We start from the raw sequence: 15,674 nt of genomic DNA, 5'->3' as shown, positions 1-15,674 counted from the left end.
ATTCCAAGTCACTATCATGCCTAGAGTTCAATACGCTTCCTTGTAGCTTGATGAAGAGGCTATAAAGCTTTCCACCTGTTCTTTTATTTTCAGCAGCTTAATAAAAAGCTAGTGTACCTGCTTTGTGTTGGTTTCCTTATTTTTTTTTTTATGTTCACCAAGGAGACTGTCTCTTTATATCTTTCTTAGAGATTTATAAATGAACACAGAATAGAAAGGAAATAATTAGAGATGGCTAGAAAACTAAAATCCATGTGTACGATCCAGGCGCTAGAAATCCCTATTCATCATTTGGGCAGCTTTTCTCCAGAGGACTCTCCAGGAATCCACTGAGTTAGAAGTGACAAAAATAATCAGTTAGTCTAGTTTTACCTTTGTTGCCTCAAGTGATATGGTACCTAGTGAATTAAGCTACCAAATCAATCACTTACTTTCCTGACACTCAAGCCATTATTATTCTACTCTGAATATTTCATATATGAATTAGAGGGACAAATTTTGATTTTCAGTTTATGCTCTTTTTCTAAACATCAAAAAATGAAGGATTGAGGAAAGCTCACTCAACCTGGTTTCTGTGCATATTTTCACATCTCCCTTGCACTGCTATGTACTTATTCAGGTTGAAGAGAAATTAGTCAAAATTGTAATTGTCATCAAACTAAATCACACACACAAAAATCACTATTATCTTCCAAAGCAATAATTTTTGAGTGTTAGTCTGGTTCAAGAAATAGACTTCTGGAGTAATCACAGTTATAAAACATATAGCCCATGCTTAGGAGATTGTGATCTCTTGTCATTTGTTTTGGAGAAAAATAGTAACATTAGATTCCCACCTTAACCGTATCATCAAAATAAATTGATAGATCGAACAAGTACAAGCAAGTACAAAACTGTAAAATTCCTTGAAAAACTTCGAGTATCAATGTTGAGTACTTTTAAAATATACTGGGGCAAAACCCCCCAAAACCCAACATTAGAAACAAGGACTAAAGGACAGAGTTAAAGTAATTGCATATGTCAACTGGCATAGGACCAACTGCCTTAATATTTTGTAGTAGTTTCTTATTGCTGCAAGACAAATTACCACAAACTTGGTGGTTTAAAACAACACAAGTTATTCATCTTATGTTTTTGGCATTAAGCCCAAATATGGATTTTACAGGCTAAAGTCAAGGTGCCAAAATGTTGGGCTGCATTCCTTCTGGAAGTTCTAGGGGAGAATTTATTCATTGTCTTTTTGAGCTTCTAGAAGCTGCCCACATTCCTTGGTTTATAGCTCTGTTTCACTCAGACCTCTGCTTCTGTCATCCTATTTTCTTCTCTGACTCTTGCCTTCCTTTCCATGACTTTGGTGATAATAATGGGCCCATCTAGATAATCCAATAGAATTTTTCCATGATCTTTAATTTAATCGCACCTGCAAAGTCTCTTTTGCCATGTGAGGTAACACATTTACAGATTCTGAGGCTTAGGATGCAGACATCTTTCGCAGTGGTGGGGTGGTGGTGATTTTTTTGCATACCATATATACAAAGGACTCCTCTGTAACAATAAGAAAATGATGTGATGAACACTGAGTGTTATATACTCTTGACGAATTATTGAAAACTAAATCTGAAACTAACGATATGTTGGCTAATTGAATTTAAATAAAAATACTGAAAAAAAACAAAAATGACAACTTCATATAAGATGAAAAGCTTTATTAAAAAAAGATGTATAGAGGCTGTTGATGTGCACTCATAAGTGAACAACTGTATGTGCTACTTTTTTCTAATACATAATACCACATGTTGGCAATGTTTTATTTCAAAAAAAAAAAAGGAAGAAAAAGGTACACACAGACTTGTGGGAAGTATAAGTTAGTTCAGCAATTTTGGAGATTTTGGTAAAGAAATACACATATGCTTTGCCTAAGCTATTCATGGAACATATTTGAAATTGAATCAATGGGGAAAATACTCAATTGACTGTCAACAGAGCACTAGTTAATCACATTCTATTCAATAATCCAAAATTGAGGGATATAAAAAAAGTAGTATATGCAATATTTGTCATCTTATTATGTAAAAGTAAATATATATAATGTATGTTTGTGAAAACAGAAAATTAGAAGGCCTATATTCTTTAATTCAAACATGATTAGAAAAACAAAGGAAAACACAGACGCCATAAATCTCAGTTAGCACTGTAATGAAGAATATTTGACAAATGTGAAACTGTTGATGTTGGTGTTAAAGAATATTAAGCACTTCTTTGCCTCTTACAGTTGTCTTACTAAATATGGGAACAAAAACAGCAACTAATTCATCACACTGTTGATATAACTAAATGGGTTAATATATGTTAAAGTGATTATAACATTGCTTTAATATGCAGACAAGAAAAGGTTTACTGAATATTTACATGACACTATATAGATTTTGTACAAAGGAAAAGTATTATCAATATCTGTATGCTAATAAGGGCCAGGATCTTTCTGAAGTATTAAAAGTTTTGTTTTAACTAATGTATTCTATTTTTGACCTGGAACTGTGAGATAGCCAGGCTTTAAAAGTTTGTGTTATTTCCTTTGGAATATAGCTATTAATAAAGGAGGTTATATTATACATGCTTGGTTTTTAAAGGAAAATTCTGTTAGTGTATGTTATAATAGGAATCTATGTTTAAATATTTTGGGGGGAAAAAAGCTAGTCACTTGAAGTCACATAATTATATGGTCACAGAGGGTTGATATTTACCTACCAATCCTGTGATAATTATTATTTCACTGTTTTAAAGCTGAAACGCCAGGATTCTATAAGTAATTTGATGTGTCTGTGGGTTAGCATGGCAGTCATTTACTGCTAGGTGACTGTCATTGTGCTTTCCAACACATCCCACCCCCATTTATTGTCAGGCATAGCACCTTTAACCAGTGTTGGCCAACAGACTATAAAGGGAAGTGAAGTGTGCCACTTTCAGACTGGAGCTTTAAAAACAGCCTGCTTGTTAGCAGATGGTACAACTACAAAATTTGGGTTTTTGTCAACTGGGGTCCTTCAGTGACTTTCTGGAGCAGAGCTCCCACTAGTTGGAATTATTCGTGTAACCTAAATGAGAAATAAACTTCTGTTTTATTAATCCACTGAAATTTGGCAAATGTTTTCTTATCACAACCTGAGTAACAGGACTAAAAAAGTTTGAAAAAATAGTATCCATTGTTTTAGTATTTCCTCAGTCATTTGTCACAAACCCAGTGATTCTAACTGAATCATTCCCAAGAGGAACCATAGATGTACATTTCATCATGTACGTGTTGCACACACACACATACACCTATACACAACCTCACAAATGCACAGTGAAATTTTAACAGTATGGTTAGTCTTTGGGAAGTAAGCTAGGCTAGGATATATAAAGGAAATGTATTGAGGGCATTTCCATTTTTTTTAATACTTAAAACATTTATGTATAACTTGCATTTTTGAAACCCAGGGTCATTTATGATTTTATAATAAAAAAATAAATAAGAATGTGTATACCCTAAAATTCCCAGACCTCAGCTCAAATTTTCTTTCTTTTTTGCTTTTAAAAAATTATCTGATGCAATTGTAAATGGGATTATTTTCTTAATTTCTCTTTCTGCTACTTCACTGTCAACATGTAAAAATGTACCAAAAATAATAAAAGTACCTAGGAATGAACTTAACCAAGGAGGTGAAAGACTTGTATTCTGAAAACTATAAAACACTGATGAAAGAAACGGAAGATGACACAAACAAATAAAAAGATATTCCATGCTCGTGGATCAGGATAACAAATATTGTTAAAATGTCCATATTACCCAAAGCAATCTACGCATTTAATGCAATCCCTATCAAAATATCAACAGCATTTTTCACAAAACTAGAACAAATAAACCTGAAATTTGTATGGAACCACAAAAGACCTTATGTATTCAAAGCAATCTTGAAAAAGAACAAAGCTAGAGGTATCACAATCCCAGATTTCAAGAGATTCTACTACTACTACAGTAATCAAAACAATATGGTACTGTCACAAAAATAGACATAGATCAATAGAACAGAATAGAAAGCCTAAAAATAAACCCACAGTTATATGGTCAATTATTCTACAGCAAAGGAAGCAAGAATACCCAATGGGGAAAGGACAGTCTTTTCAACAAATGGTGTTGGGAAAACTGGACAACTACATGCAAAATAATGAAACTAGAATACTTTCTTACACCATATACAAAAATAAACTAAAAATGTATTTAAGACTTAAATGAAAGACCTGAAAACATGAAACTCTTGGAAGAAAACACAGGGAAAAAATCTACTTTATTTCTCTGTACCTACCTGCTAGGAAAAGGTTTTTCTCTTTAAAAACAAAAATAAAACACAATTCTCTTTGATCCAATCCCCTTTTCAACCATCTTTTCTTTCCTTTGCATGTTTAAATTCTCTACCATATGCTATCACTCTTATTCTCAATTTATCAATCTTTCTACCAAATACTTCTTTTCTCCTTCAAAATATTCACATCTATCTGATTTTCTTGCTACTCCTTACCCCCCACTGACAACAACAAAGTGTATGAGCACTCTCAGCTCCAATTCTTGTTAAACTTTCAATGCTTTATGTCCAAAAAGAATATATATTTGTTTCATGCCCATGGGCAATTCATGAATTTGGCTTCAAGATCTTTATCTCCATCAATAGCCTCAGTTTCATCCCTCTGTCCTTACTCATTGTCACTTCTTAGTGAGTAATTCTATTTGACATGTTCTAACTTAAATTTCCTTTGTTTTACATGAAATTTACCTCCTTTTCCACAAATTTACTCTTCCTGTGGCATTTTTTTTTCAAGTTAACATAATCTCCCTGTTTCTCTGACTTGAATACTCAGAGTTAGCTTTACATTTTCCTTCTTTTTCACCCTTTTCATGTCCTTCAATCTCTACTGGACATTTATCATGCTTAGAGCAGAAACTGGTAACTTTTACCCCATCCTTTTAAAGGCTTGTCACCTCAACTCTGACAATCAGACTCAGCCATTCGGTTTGGAAGATAATAAAGAGAATAAAGGACATGACAGAGTGAATTGATTATGGTAAGGGTGGCAGAGAAACTAAGCTTTCAGGAGCAGTCATGGTAGATGTCCTGACTGACCTGCAGTGTTTCTTCTCAACATGGCAGCAATAGCACCTGTACTTTTTAAGGAATGCTGCTTCATTGGGGTTGTGTAAAAATCAAAATCCTTACAATCCTCTGTAAGACCCCACAAAACATGGTCCCTGTTTTTCCTTCCATTGCCATTCAACAGTATAACCTCATCTCGCTTACAGTGTTCCAACCACAATTGCTTCTTTGCTGTTTCTTAAACCTGCCACACATACTTTCCACTTACTCTTCTTAGGGAATCTTGGAGTTATCTACCTTATACTAAGATCCTTTTCTTCTTTTCCATCAAGAGTGGAATTTGGTATTTTCAAAGAAGATCCTTAATTGATATGCAATCTTTTAACATAACCAGAAGACATCAACATCAAAGTGTCCCACACCATATCCTATTTATTATCTCCTTTCCATTTCTCTTCAGTTCTAAATCAGGTCCTATTATCTCTAGCCTGAACACACCAATACTCTAATACCAACATTTCTTTCTCTGGTAATATCCTACCCTAATTTATCCTCTAAAAATTCATCTTCTTAAAACTCTAAATAAAGTATTTCTAACACCAAGACAACTTATCAATAGAATAGGATGGGTAGTAGAAAACTAAAGTAGCTTCCACTTACAGAACAAATTAAAAAAAAATACTTATCTAATTTGTTTACATTTAAACTGGCTGTATCTGAATCAACCTAATACAACCAAAAGGTATTTAGGTAAATACCAGAATTTTTATTAGAAAAATAGAATAATGACAGAACGATTTTACAAGAACCTCCTTAGTTCCCATTTCTATATGTGCACTTAAATTTTTATTGCTTATTCTTTGTTATGGATTGTTCCCCCTAAAAGATATGTTATAATCCTAATTTCCAGTACCTCCAAAAGTAGATAGAATTAGTTAAAATGAGGTCATACTGGAGTTGAATGGGACCTTAATCTAATATGACTGGTGTCCTCATAAGAAGACATTCATGAGAAGACAGATATTTACGGAAAGAATATCATGTGATGACAAAAGTAGAGATTGGAGATATGTGGTTGCAAGCCTGGAACACCAACTATTATTCAGAAACCACCAGAAGCTAGGAAGAATCAATGAAGGATTGTCCTACAGATTTCAGAGGGAGAATGGCCCTGAAAACCCTTAATTTTGGACTTTTAGCCTCCAGAATTATGACAGCAGAACTGTCTGTTGTTTTCAGACACTCTCAGTTTGTGGTACTTTGTTACAGCAGCCCTAGAAACTAATATACATTTCATATGAATAGCAAGGATTTCTTTGTAGGGTGTTTCTCAAATAACTTGAGCAAAGAAGACTAGTCCATTTTATTTGTAGTATAGTCACATATGGTAAAATATCATAAACAAGAACATAATATTTAAACATTTTTCTAGAAGTTGCCTCTCTTGTTGAATGTAGTTGTGACACGGAGCTCATAAAAAATCCCACAGAGTGATTCTATACTGGCACACAGAAGCATACATTACTGGAGCCGATTGCCATTTATTTGCTTGTGTTTACAGGAAAAAAATTCTAAAGCAACTTATTTCTATTACAATTGTTCACATAAATTGGCATTATGAATAGATTAAATTTCTTTGGACCTGTGAACAGGAATTACTTAATTATGGCCCTTATATTTCTAGGTGAACCTCAATCATCCATCACCAAAAAAATTATAACACCTAGGTATAAAGAAAATAGATTTCATAGCTCTGTCTGCAGGTTGTGCACATCTAAATCAGCTCAGACAGGTAAATATTTAAAACAAAGTCATGGTCTTACTACTAATGATAAGTTCTTCATCTTGCACTTTAAGTCTATTCCTCATTCTGTCCTTGATTTTAGAGAATATCCAATCATCCCAGAGTAGGCTTTGTACATAGTAGTCACACAGTAAATATTTAGTAAATTGAAAATAGTGCTATTATTTGAATATAACATATACCTATTTCAATGTGTTCACATGAGTTCCAAATATTACACATCCTTTTTATCTAAAATAACAGTGAGTTACAGTTTTCAGTTTTAGAGTTAACAGTGAGTTATAGTTTTCCTTTCATTTTTACAAGAAAAACACTTCTCATGCTGGTTATATTCTCCCTGGCACCATATTACCTTCCTCCACCCTGCTCTGGGTCCAGAGTGGCTGATCCCTGCAGATTACGGACTGGTTTGTTACATGATTTGGCCAATGGGAAGTACCACAGGACAGCAAAGGGCAGGAAAAAGGGAAGATTAAGAATCTTATCATTCTTCCTCCTTGCTTTGGTATCTTTCTTCTGTAGTTGTTGAATTCCTAAGTAATGACAACTTCTGTAGGGAGATACTTCCTCCATAGCCACTGGGGCTGCGTGGTAACGATTTCTGATGGTTACTCATGACTAAAGCAGATTAGAGACTGCTCCATTTAGATAGTCATGCACTCATTAGTTCCCACAAAGCTTGTTTCATTCTGATACACTATTCGTCTCATTCACATTTGAGTATGCAAGTCTCCATTTAGTTGATACAAACTCTAATTCTAGCACGTATAGTCAATCTTGTCAATCCATCCTGTTATAGAATTCCAAAATAAAAAATTTCTTTTTCTGTTTGTTTAACATCAAAAGAGTTCATGCCAATGAGTGTTTAAGGTAAATATTAAGGCAACAAATGTTTTTTACAACCAGCTATTTTCTATGACTTGGGTACTATAGGACATTCAAAATTGAATGAGACATTATTTCTGGTTCTGGAATTCAAAATCTATTGAGGGGAGATAGTTTATATTACTATCTATTCAACATTCAATTCAAAGAGTCTATTGTTCTGCCCAATATCACCTTTGTTTTATTGGAGGGCTTATGGGATAAAGGTCCTTTTATTAACTGTATAAAACCATTACTATTTATATCACCTTTGTCAAAACATATCTTGGTTGTTTAATTGGTGGATATATTTTTATTTGAATCAAATTCCTTCTTCTTCTAATCCAGTAGAGGATCTTTCTCCTACCTGGAATATTTTTGCCTTTTAGTTTAGAAGGTCTTTGTTTGGATAACATTTTACAAAAAGGTATTCACCCTAATTTCCACTTAACTATGAGAAATTTCTGAAAAAGGTGTGTATCACTTAATCTATGAGGGTATCAGGCAGGCTGATGTTTGCCTGTAGTAGAGCAGGCTGGGGAGATGGACTGGAAAGGGCATAGGGAATTTTCTAGGTGATAAAGTATTCTATATCTTAACAAATGTCAGTTACACAGGTATATGCACTAGTCAGGACTCAACAATCCACTTTTGAGATTTACATACTTTACTATCATTAATTTTATTGCAGTAAAATAGCAAAAACAAACATTCCCTATTTTGTACAGATAGGTAAGTACTGTTTTTAAACAATGGAAATAATACTATCATTATTGCCAATATCATGGGTATTGTATGAGTTACTTTACATACAGTCTCTAATTTATTATTCATTATTAGAGGTTTCTCCACCCTATTTTTCTAAGTAAAAACAAATTTTTTTTAAAGATTTTATTTATTTATTCATGAAAGATGGAGAGAAAGGCAGAGATGCAGGCAGGAGGAGAAGCAGGCTTCAGGCAGGGAGCCCGGTGTGGGACTGGATCCTGAGACCGTGGATCACGCCCTGAGCCAGGGGCAGGTGCTCAACTGCTGAGCCACCCAGGCATCCCAGTAAAAACAAAATTTAAGTAAAAAAACAAAACAAAACAAAAAACAAAAACAAAACCCAAAAAACCAGATTGCTAGTATTTGAATACATATAACCAAGTCAGACATAAGGCAAAAGATGGATCTTTGACTAATCACATTTAAGAAATTTCTCCCACTCATCTATGTAAGTAGTCAGTATAAAATAGTTACATAATCCATCAAACCTCTTAGATTTATTATTCATTTTATACATAACATTTTCACAACCAGCCTGAGTAAGAAAAACTAGGACCTTTTGGAGATGAAAAATTTGACTCTGCTGTCATAGAATCTCTTTTGCTAACTTTCTAGTCAGATGAGTCATAGTCATTTTTTCTAGTAACGTAAAATGTTTAAAATTTACTGACTAGCTTTTTTTTTTTTTTAATTGTGGGATGTTAAATTGTCCTTGTTTAAGGATTTTAGGTCTAGAATATTCTTGCTATATTGATGTAACATGTCTTTATTTGCTCCCCAGATCCAAATATTTTATTCGCAGACTACCATAAAATGAAGATTAATAGGGATAATTTCCTTGGTGGATACTTACTTTTCTGTTCCATCTTGTAAGTTTCTCAAGACTCTGCTGCACGTACTGACTTCTGTCTCTACCAAGATTATGATGGATAAGTTACCATGAGGACAAGAAGAGAGTTATTCTTTCTCTGAGATCTGCATTAAGTCTTGGAGGCATCCAGTAAGCCTCTTGAATTATAGCAGATTTACTTCTCAACTTTTCAGTAATCCATAGAGCGCACAATGGCCATCATCTGCCTTGCCTAGTATTCTCTGAGCTACAAATAACCCTAAACCTTCAACAATGTTGCTGGTAGGAAGAACTGTCATATAATCCATTTTTTTTCTTTCTCTGCAATATTTTGTTTGAATATCCCAGGGGAGTTTCAGTTGTTTTCTATCTCTGTAGCCACTCTCACAATAAATGACCATAAAGTCTTACTGTTTCTGGTTTACTGTTACATTAAAAGTGTATGTTCAGGCCTTACAATGTTGTGCATAAAATTACATATTTTTACATAATATTTATATACATAAATGTTAGATAAATGGAATGACGAATAAATGAATATATAGCATTCTGCATAATGTCCATTTTTATTCCATTCATACTCAAAAAATTTAAAAAAAATTCAAGTAACCAAATAGATCATGCCTCTTAGCTATTTGAGAAGTCTACGTAATGTTTATGCAGAAGTGCTTTGTTTTAGGAGTTCCAAAATTTCACAAATATATAAAAGAAAAAGTAAAATGATACGAGTAACATTGAATATACTATTTATAGGCCTTTATCTTTTAAGGAACACAAATAACTTGAAAATGCATTCATTTTAAAAAGCTACTTTAGGTAATGAGATATAATTATTTTTAATGTAAGTTCCCTGGGGGTACTAGTTATTTCTTATTTATCTTTATTTATTCCATCTTCATAACATAGTGTCTTATAAAGAGTGGGTAATTGTTAGTTGAATAAATATAGTTGTCATTATTGGCACTCTCATTCATAAGCAACACACTTATGGTCATTTATCATTTTCAAAGCACTTTTGCATTTAAGTTTCTCATATGATGCTTCAATTAACTGATTCATTAAAAAAATAATTACGGAAGTGCAATTACTAACATAGTTACAGCAAGCTTAGAGTCCAGAGAAGAAAATGGACATGGCATATTATGATAATACCGAATGATGCAGTATGGAGCATGTGGCAAGGAAATAAAATCAAGTCTCAAAATCCTTCTGAATGAAGAGATGCCTACAGGATGATTTGAAGTTAACGTGAGAAAGAGTACCAAGACAGTGGAGCTTCCATGACAAAACAGCATATGCAAGGCCCCTAGCCAGAAATGCTACTCTGGGAACTGCAGTAGGTTTCCTGTACTTTGATGCCCTTATTTGTAAAATGAACATAATAACAGCACTTTCTAAATATAGTAGTATTGAGAATTAAAAGGGTTTATATATGGGCGAGGCCTCCCTTAAGTATTTGTCAAAAATTAACCAATGGATAAGTCAATGTATGCTTGCATTTTAGGACATGGGAAGAAACAGGGACAAAATAGGTGCCAAATAGTAAAATAGTAATGCAGTAGAGCTATTGTTGTTTGAACTCTGAGTGAGGAAATGGGATAGAAACACATGTTTGATAGTTATTCAGGAGATATGATGGAGTTTTGTAACAGAATGCTTACATAGAGTGAAGGGAAGGGAGAAATGAGAATGACTTGCAGATTTTGACTTGAGCAATGTAAAATAAAATGGTAATCACAAACACCTTCATGCTCATTTCCTATTTGCCTCATCAGATTTGCTGTGTGTGTCTTTTTTTGACTGTTAACGTATCAACTACAATGGGCAACTACAGTATCAATTCCTGGAGAAGCCCATTTTCTCTCCCTACTTTGAATTTTTATGTATGTGGTTCCCATCCTTACGTACTCTTCTGCCTTTATTTTTTTTACCTAATTTCAATTTAACTTTCACAAAGCATCTTATTTATCACTTCCTCAGAGAAATCTGCATATCCATCTTCCCTTTCAGTAATAACCTCTTTTACAGGACACTGAACAACCATAATCATTATATAATTGTTTAATCTATTGGAAAGTTGCCTTCTCTTCTAGATTGTGAATTATATTACTGCAGAAGACATGTTGAAATATTATCACTGTATCACAGGTATCTAGCACAGTGCCTGGCAATAGCTTGTGCTAATAAGTATCAAACTGTTTACTGACCTGTGATAGAGAATATGGAAAGGGAGGAGTGTGGATAGAAGCTGAAAAATTCAGACTTGGACCTATAAATATTTAGAAGCCCTTGGGAAAGCTAATGGAGATAACTGAGAAAATTCATGTGCAGGGCTCTGGATAAAGATGGGAGTATATAGTTAATATAGGTAATCCTCACTTTGCATGATATTGTGTGAACTAAAACCATCCATATAAGAAACAGGTCTTTGTTTGCATGGTAACTGTGCAAAGTGTAGACACATTTCCAGTTTGCACATGTTTCAGTCAACATGGTACCATGAAAAGCAAAGACTCCTTATAATTTATACTGCAAAAGGCATTGATGTGTACCAGACCGTCCAAGGAGAATGCAGAGTGAAATATATCTATCATTTTTCTATCTATCTATCTCTTATTCAAAAAGAATATCAAAGGGAAGAGCAGGTAAAGAAGAAGGAGGAAGAATAGAGAGAAAATTGGGATACTGTTCTTATGGAAGTCAAAAGAAATAAGGTTTTATTTATTTTTTATTTTTTTAAAGATTTTTATTTATTTATTCATGAGAGACACAGAGACAGAGAGGCAGAGACAAAGGCAGAGGGAGAAGCATGCTCCATGCAGGGAGCCTGACATGGGACTCGATCCCGGGTCTCCAGGATCAGGCCTGGGCTGAAGGTGGCTCTAAACCGCAGAGCCCCCGGGGTTCCTGGAAAAAGGCTTTAAATGCGATGCCAGTGCTGAAAAAAACTGTGGATATACATGAGTGGAAATTAGATTTCAGTGTATGGGTGGGAAGTAAATTCAAAGAGAGAAAATAGTGACTGTAAATAACACAAGAATCTGGGTTATTAGAGAAAGAGGAAGAAAGAATAATCTGTGAAAGACAAAAGGGTTTGTAGGGACATCTTATGTGTTAGTTTGCTAGTTTGTTTGGATTAAAGACTGATGAGATTTTAAAGTACTGAAAGGAGTATTTACTTCCTTAGGAAGAGAGAAAATAGAGAAGATAAAGAGGATTGCCTTAAAAAGAAATGAGCTTCCAAGCCACAGAAAGACACGGAGGAAATTTAAATGCATATTATTAAGTGAAAGAAGCCAATCTGGGAAGGTTACATATTGTATGATTCGAACTATCTGACATTCTGGATGGGCAAAACTATACAGATCATAGAGAGATTAGTGGTTGCCAGAGGTCGGGGAGAGGGACAGATGAATAGGCAGAGAGTACTGGACTTTTAGGGCAGAGAAACTATTCTATATGGTAATATATTAGTGGATGCATTTGCCAGAACCCATAGAATGTGCAACACCAAGAGTAAAACCTAATGTAAGCCATGAAGTTTGGATGATAATGTTGTGTCAGTACAAAGTTCATCATTTGTAACAAATGCACTGCTCGATGCAGGATATCGACAGTGGGGGAGGCTGTGTAGGTGTGGGGACAGATGGATGTGGGAAATCTCTATACTTTCTGTTCACATTCTTTTTGAGCACAGAACCCCAAACTTCTTTAAAGAATTAATTCTATTTTAAGACATGAAGAGGATGATGCTATAAGACAGAAGAGGTAATCTATAGGTTCAGGTCACTGAAGCAGCAGAAGATGAGAAGATTCGAAGCATTAGGTAAAGAGTAATGTCAGCTTTTCTGCTACGTCAGATAAAATTGGGGGAATAGATAAGCTATGTTGTAAGTAATATTACAGTTGTAAAATGTATATAAAGATACAACTTTGGGGACTTCCTGTGTGGATGTTCTCACTTTTTGTTAAGGAAGAAACAAAAATGGGGAATTAGAGGGGTTGAGTATTTGAGAAAAGCAGACATAGCTTGGAAATACCACTTTGGACAATTCCCCACCCAGGAAATAGAGATTAGTGGACAGTGTCGGAGTCCAGCTGAGGGTAGAGGATGCAGATTTATAGCAGCACTGGTATCTTATTTTTCTTCAGTAGGGCTCCACAGTCTCAGATAAGAAAGAAAGAAGTGTAACTGCTGAAGTAATCCAGAGCTGAGGATTTAACAGTTAGTATGGACAGTGGATTCAGAGGACAATGGCAACTGAGAACACTTTCAAGACTTGGAAGAGATGGATCATAGGAAGACCTAAAGGACAAAATGAAAAGCAATGATTAAGACAGACAGAGGAGAGGAATTAGGGAACTATTTGTCCTGCTGATGTGACGTCCTGCTGATGTGACATCCCTAAATACCAAATATGTTATGGGGTAGGCAGAAATAACAATGACTCTTGTGCTGAGGAAGAAACTGAGGCATAAAGAGGAAGTCATTTGTCATTCTAACCTCATACAAAATAGTCTGCTGGACTTGTAATCATTACACTCAGAACTGAGCCCCGGGCTTCTCTGCCTCTCGGCCTAAGATGTTCTATTTCCCTGCATACTGAATCTCTAGCAACCACTTATGGGATTACATTAATCTGATGCAGAACAGTTAATGTTTCTCGCTATTTTCTGAAGCCTTCAAGGTGTGACTTTCATCAGATCATTATCCACACTCTCACTCTGAGAACTTGTCTTTGCTGGGCATGATGCTGTACATTCAATTCTAACAACATTTCTTTCATCTAGTAGGTGATACTACACACTCAAAATGTCAAATTATTCTAAAGAACAGAATTTTATGAAAAAAGTTAAAACATGATATTGATCATCTACAAAATTCTTAATTTCAAGTGTGTCTCTGTGAAGTGTGTGTAAAGCATAAAACACAGCATAGGAGAGAAATACACTATAGGGTTGACTCCAAACCTGCTCGGAATCAATGAGGATGAAAGGGACAGCAGTAGGAATGAAGAGTTGGAAGGAGAGGAGAACCATAATGGGTGGATGATGTCCTTCAAACTCCATCTGCATTGACTAGTAAGAGGAGGAAATGAGAATTTTCTAGTAGGTACCATGGCTCAGTAAGGACCACAGAATATGTTCCATCACTTCTGGCTGCCTTGGAGATAGAATTGTGAAGTTCTCTTTTATTTTTGGCTAAGTGAATTGGTCATTGATTTTTATTGAGCAATTTAAAGTTTGAGTTTAAAGGTTGGTACATGTAAAGGTAATATTTCAAATTTATCATTTACGGCCAGACTTCTCAAGCTTTAAGATGAGTAGTTAATTTGCATTTAAGCCCTATACTCTTTCTGTGTCCACTTGTATGTACATTAAGGCCTTCAGGCTTTAATTAATTCAGCTAACCAAAGACATCGGGTTGTATTACAATGTGGCATTTGCCAATACTTAGCCCAAAAGAGGGTCTTATAGTGAGACAGAGGAAGATCTATACTAGAAAATTCTCCTTCAGTCTTTATGGAAGATGATAAATTGCAAAATTTCTTTTCACAAAATGCTAACTGGTGTTAAATAAATGAGAAGTGAGTGTAATCTCAAAGGTTAATAATTTGTGAAACACCATGTTAAATGGAATTAAGCACGATACCATACTACAGGCTTGCATATTCTTCAATAGTCAAATATAATGTGTGAACTACGAAGAAAGACATATAGTTTGATAGTATGCAATATTTTCCAAACCTCGTCTCATATATTTTCCCTCAAGGAACATCTCAGGGGACCAGGTCTCTAAGGAATATATTGAGAAAAATGCTGCCAGCATACTCATTTTTTCTTTCCTGGATAGAAACATTTTCTGTGCTTCCTGTTCAAATAAAGCTAAATTGGATGTAATAGGAACATGAGACTGTACAAGCTTTAGAGGCAACATAATAATAAATTTTGGTCAGTGTGCAGAGAAGAAGTAGCAACAGAAATTCAAGCCCTGAGAGGATCCTTCTCAATATTCTAGTCAACTCCGGCTCCTCCCATCCTGGGTCTAAGGAGTCCATACCTGTTGTTCCAGCATCTTACTGTTTCTTAATTCCTTTCTTCAGGCTCCATTGAGAAATTATCATTTCTTTTCCACTCCAGTTTCAACGTACAATTCTTTCTATGCCTCTTACATTCTAAAAGTGTTGGTGGTGGTAGTGATCGAGGTAGCAGTAGCAGCTTATTGTGCTGACTAAAAATTTTACATGTATCAACACAA

This window comes from Vulpes vulpes, chromosome 7 (genome assembly GCF_048418805.1).
Source record: "Vulpes vulpes isolate BD-2025 chromosome 7, VulVul3, whole genome shotgun sequence".
In the NCBI taxonomy this organism is placed as follows: Eukaryota; Metazoa; Chordata; class Mammalia; order Carnivora; family Canidae; genus Vulpes; species Vulpes vulpes.
The sequence above is the reverse complement of the archived record's forward strand: the minus strand, read 5'-3'. Positions refer to the sequence as shown.